The sequence below is a fragment of the Papaver somniferum genome, unplaced genomic scaffold (genome assembly GCF_003573695.1).
Source record: "Papaver somniferum cultivar HN1 unplaced genomic scaffold, ASM357369v1 unplaced-scaffold_61, whole genome shotgun sequence".
Lineage (NCBI taxonomy): Eukaryota > Viridiplantae > Streptophyta > Magnoliopsida > Ranunculales > Papaveraceae > Papaver > Papaver somniferum.
In genome coordinates, this window is record NW_020648860.1 from 1,448,038 (window position 1) to 1,454,612 (window position 6,575).

Below are 6,575 nucleotides of genomic sequence, written 5' to 3' on the forward strand. Positions count from 1 at the left end.
TCGAAAAAACTCGAACGCTATAATTTAGCTCAACAGGTTTTTATTTTTATTGGAAACATGCTAAATATCAGGACATGTTGGTCTATAGACCCACATGATCTTGATATTTTATCCAAGTTTTGAAGCCTAAGCCTCATAAACACGAATTTTCTACTTAGAGCAGTTTTGAGTGTACATTCGAAAAATACACACTCGAAAAGACTCGAACGCTAAAATTTAGCTCAAGAGGTGTCTCTTTTGATTGAAAACACGCTAATTATCAGGACATGTTGGTCTATAGACCCACATCATCTTGATATTTTATCCAAGTTTTGAAGCCTAGGCTTCATAAACAAGATTTGTCTACTTAGAGCAGTTTCGAGTGTACATTCGAATAATACACAATCGAAAAGACTCGAACGCTATAATTTAACTCAAGAGGTGTCTATTTTTATGGGAAACATGCTAATGATCAGGACATGTTGGTATATTGACCCACATGATATTGATATTTTAGCCAAGGTTTGAAGCCTAGGCCCCATAAACACGAATTTTCTACTTAGAGCAGTTTCGAGCGTACATTCGAATAATACACAATCGAAAAGAATCGAACGCAATAATTTAGCTCAACAAGTGTCTATTTTTATTGGAAATATGCTAATTATAAGAACATGTTGGTCTATAGATCCACATGATCTTAATATTTTATCCAAATTTTGAAGTCTAGGCCTCATAAACAAGATTTGTCTACTTAGAGCAGTTTCGAGTGTACATTCGAAAAATACACACTCGAAAAGACTCGAACGCTATAATTTAATTCAAGAGGTGTTTATTTTGATTGAAAACATGTTAATGATCAGGACATGTTGGTCTACATACCCACATGATCTTGATATTTTAGTAAAGTTTTGAAGCCTAGGCCTCATAAACACGAATTTTCTACTTAGAGCAGTTTCAAGTGTACATTCGAATAATACACACTCGAAAAGAATCGAACGCTATAATTTAGCTCAAGAGGTGTCTATTTTGATTGGAAACATGCTAATGATCAAGACATGTTGGCCTATATACCCACATGATCTTGATATTTTATCCAAATTTTGAATTCTAGGCCTCATAAACAAGATTTGTCTACTTAGAGCAGTTTGGAGTGTACATTCGAAAAATACACACTCGAAAAGACTCGAACGCTAAAATTTAGCTCAAGAGGTGTCTATTTTGATTGAAAACACGCTAATTATCAGGACATGTTGGTCTATATACCCACATGATCTTGATATTTTAGCCAAGTTTTGAAGCCTAGGCTTCATAAACAAGATTTGTCTACTTAGAGTAGTTTCGAGTGTACATTCGAAAAATACACACTCGAAAAGACTCGAACGCTATAATTTAACTCAAGAGGTGTCTATTTTTATTGGAAACATGCTAATGATCAGGACATGTTGGTATATTGACTCACATGATCTTGATATTTTAGCCAAGGTTTGAAGCCTAGGCCTCATAAACACGAATTTTCTACTTAGAGCAGTTTCGAGCGTACATTCGAATAATACACACTCGAAAAGAATCGAACGCTATAATTTAGCTCAACAAGTGTCCATTTTTATTGGAAATATGCTAATTATCAAGACATGATGGTCTATAGACCCACATGATCTTAATATTTTATCCAAATTTTGAAGTCTAGGCCTCATAAACAAGATTTGTCTACTTAGAGCAGTTTCGAGTGTACATTCGAAAAATACACACTCGAAAGACTCGATCGCTATAATTTAATTCAACAGGGGTCTATTTTGATTGAAAACATGCTAATTATCAGGACATGTTGGTCTATAGACCCACATGATCTTGATATTTTAGCCAAGGTTTGAAGCCTAGGCCTCATAAACACGAATTTTCTACTTAGAGCAGTTTCGAGCGTACATTCGAATAATACACACTCGAAAAGAATCGAACGCTATAATTTAGCTCAACAGGTGTCTATTTTTATTGGAAACATGCTAATTATCAGGACATGTTGGTATATATACCCACATGATCTTGATATTTTAGCCAAGTTTTAAAGCCTAGGCCTCATAAACACGAATTTTCTACTTAGAGCAGTTTCGAGTGTACATTCGAATAATACACACTCGAAAAGACTCGAACGCTATAATTTAATTCAAGAGGTGTCTATTTGGATTGAAAACATGCTAATGATCAGGACATGTTGGTCTGTAGGCCCACATGATCTTGATATTTTAGCCATATTTTGAAGTCTAGGCCACATAAACAAGATTTTTCTACTTAGAGCAGTTTCGACTGTACATTCGAAAAGACTCGAACGCTATAATTTAATTCAAGAGGTGTCTATTTTGATTGAAAACATGCTAATTATCAGCTTATGTTGGTCTATAGACCCACATGATCTTGATATTTTAGCCAAGTTTTGAAGCCTAGGCCTCATAAACACGAATTTTCTACTTAGAGCAGTTTCTAGTGTACATTCGAATAATACACACTCGAAAAGACTCGAACGCTATAATTTAGCTCAACAGGTTTCTATTTTGATTGAGAACATGCTAATTATCAGGACATGTTGGTCTATAGACCCACATGATCTTGATATTTTAGAAAAATTTTGAAATCTAGGCCTGATAAACAAGATTTGTCTACTTAGAGCAGTTTCAAGTGTACATTCGAAAAATACACACTCGAAAAAACTCGAACGCTATAATTTAGCTCAACAGGTTTTTGTTTTTATTGGAAACTTGCTAATTATCAGGACATGTTGGTCTATAGACCCACATGATCTTGATATTTTATCCAAGTTTTGAAGCCTAAGCCTCATAAACACGAATTTTCTACTTAGAGCAGTTTGGAGTGTACATTCGAAAAATACACACTCGAAAAGACTCGAACGCTAAAATTTAGCTCAAGAAGTGTCTCTTTTGATTGAAAACACGCTAATTATCAGGACATGTTGGTCTATAGACCCACATCATCTTGATATTTTATCCAAGTTTTGAAGCCTAGGCTTCATAAACAAGATTTGTCTACTTAGAGCAGTTTCGAGTGTACATTCGAATAATACACAATCGAAAAGACTCGAACGCTATAATTTAACTCAAGAGGTGTCTATTTTTATGGGAAACATGCTAATGATCAGGACATGTTGGTATATTGACCCACATGATATTGATATTTTAGCCAAGGTTTGAAGCCTAGGCCCCATAAACACGAATTTTCTACTTAGAGCAGTTTCGAGCGTACATTCGAATAATACACACTCGAAAAGAATCGAACGCAATAATTTATCTCAACAAGTGTCTATTTTTATTGGAAATATGCTAATTATAAGGACATGTTGGTCTATAGATCCACATGATCTTAATATTTTATCCAAATTTTGAAGTCTAGGCCTCATAAACAAGATTTGTCTACTTAGAGCAGTTTCGAGTGTACATTCGAAAAATACACACTCGAAAAGACTCGAACGCTATAATTTAATTCAAGAGGTGTTTATTTTGATTGAAAACATGCTAATGATCAGGACATGTTGGTCTACAGACCCACATGATCTTGATATTTTAGTAAAGTTTTGAAGCCTAGGCCTCATAAACACGAATTTTCTACTTAGAGCAGTTTCAAGTGTACATTCGAATAATACACACTCGAAAAGAATCGAACGCTATAATTTAGCTCAAGAGGTGTCTATTTTGATTGGAAACATGCTAATGATCAAGACATGTTGGCCTATAGACCCACATGATCTTGATATTTTAGCCAAATTTTGAAGTCTAGGCCTCATAAACAAGATTTGTCTACTTAGAGCAGTTTGGAGTGTACATTCGAAAATACACACTCGAAAAGACTCGAACGCTAAAATTTAGCTCAAGAGGTGTCTATTTTGATTGAAAACACGCTAATTATCAGGACATGTTGGTCTATATACCCACATGATCTTGATATTTTAGCCAAGTTTTGAAGCCTAGGCTTCATAAACAAGATTTGTTTACTTAGAGAAGTTTGGAGTGTACATTCGAAAAATACACACTCGAAAAGACTCGAACGCTATAATTTAACTCAAGAGGTGTCTATTTTTATTGGAAACATGCTAATGATCAGGACATGTTGGTATCTTGACCCACATGATCTTGATATTTTAGCCAAGGTTTGAAGCCTAGGCCTCATAAACACGAATTTTCTACTTAGAGCAGTTTCGAGCGTACATTCGAATAATACACACTCGAAAAGAATCGAACGCTATAATTTAGCTCAACAAGTGTCCATTTTTATTGGAAATATGCTAATTATCAAGACATGTTGGTCTATAGACCCACATGATCTTAATATTTTATCCAAATTTTGAAGTCTAGGCCTCATAAAAAAGATTTGTCTACTTAGAGCAGTTTCGATTGTACATTCGAAAAATACACACTCGAAAGACTCGAACGCTATAATTTAATTCAACAGGTGTCTATTTTGATTGAAAACATGCTAATTATCAGGACATGTTGGTCTATAGACCCACATGATCTTGATATTTTAGCCAAGGTTTGAAGCCTAGGCCTCATAAACACGAATTTTCTACTTAGAGCAGTTTCGAGCGTACATTCGAATAATACACACTCGAAAAGAATCGAACGCTATAATTTAGCTCAACAGGTGTCTATTTTTATTGGAAACATGCTAATTATCAGGACATGTTGGTATATATACCCACATGATCTTGATATTTTAGCCAAGTTTTAAAGCCTAGGCCTCATAAACACGAATTTTCTACTTAGAGCAGTTTCGAGTGTACATTCGAATAATACACACTCGAAAAGACTCGAACGCTATAATTTAATTCAAGAGGTGTCTATTTGGATTGAAAACATGCTAATGTTCAGGACATGTTGGTCTGTAGGCCCACATGATCTTGATATTTTAGCCAAATTTTGAAGTCTAGGCCTCATAAACAAGATTTTTCTACTTAGAGCAGTTTCGAGTGTACATTCAAAAAATACACACTCGAAAAGACTCGACGCTATAATTTAGCTCAACAGGTTTCTATTTTGATTGAAAACATGCTAATTATCAGGACATGTTGGTCTATATACCCACATGATCTTGATATTTTATCCAAGTTTTAAAGCCTAGGCCTCATAAACACGAATTTTCTACTTAGAGCAGTTTCGAGTGTACATTCGAATAATACACACTCGAAAAGACTCGAACGCTATAATTTAATTCAAGAGGTGTCTATTTGGATTGAAAACATGCTAATGTTCAGGACATGTTGGTCTGTAGGCCCACATGATCTTGATATTTTAGCCAAATTTTGAAGTCTAGGCCACATAAACAAGATTTTTCTACTTAGAGCAGTTTCGACTGTACATTCGAAAAGACTCGAACGCTATAATTTAGCTCAAGAGGTGTCTATTTTGATTGAAAACATGCTAATTATCAGGATATGTTGGTCTATAGACCCACATGATCTTGATATTTTAGCCAAGTTTTGAAGCCTAGGCCTCATAAACACGAATTTTCTACTTAGAGCAGTTTCTAGTGTACATTCGAATAATACACACTCGAAAAGACTCGAACGCTATAATTTAGCTCAACAGGTTTCTATTTTGATTGAGAACATGCTAATTATCAGGACATGTTGGTCTATAGACCCACATGATCTTGATATTTTATCCAAGTTTTGAAGCCTAGGCCTCATAAACACGAATTTTCTACTTAGAGCAGTTTGGAGTGTACATTCGAAAAATACACACTCGAAAAGACTCGAACGCTAAAATTTAGCTCAAGAGGTGTCTCTTTTGATTGAAAACACGCTAATTATCAGGACATGTTGGTCTATAGACCCACATGATCTTGATATTTTATCCAAGTTTTGAAGCCTAGGCTTCATAAACAAGATTTGTCTACTTAGAGCAGTTTCGAGTGTACATTCGAATAATACACACTCGAAAAGAATCGAACGCTATAATTTAACTGAAGAGGTGTCTATTTTTATGGGAAACATGCTAATGATCAGGACATGTTGGTATATTGACCCACATGATATTGATATTTTAGCCAAGGTTTGAAGCCTAGGCCCCATAAACACGAATTTTCTACTTAGAGCAGTTTCGAGCGTATATTCGAATAATACACACTCGAAAAGAATCGAATGCAATAATTTAGCTCAACAAGTGTCTATTTTTATTGGAAATATGCTAATTATAAGGTCATGTTGGTCTATAGACCCACATGATCTTAATATTTTATCCAAATTTTGAAGTCTAGGCCTCATAAACAAGATTTGTCTACTTAGAGCAGTTTCGAGTGTACATTCGAAAAATACACACTCGAAAAGACTCGAACGCTATAATTTAATTCAAGAGGTGTTTATTTTGATTGAAAACATGCTAATGATCAGGACATGTTGGTCTATAGACCCACATGATCTTGATATTTTAGTAAAGTTTTGAAGCCTAGGCCTCATAAACACGAATTTTCTACTTATAGCAGTTTCAAGTGTACATTCGAATAATACACACTCGAAAAGAATCGAACGCTATAATTTAGATCAAGAGGTGTCTATTTTGATTGGAAACATGCTAATGATCAAGACATGTTGG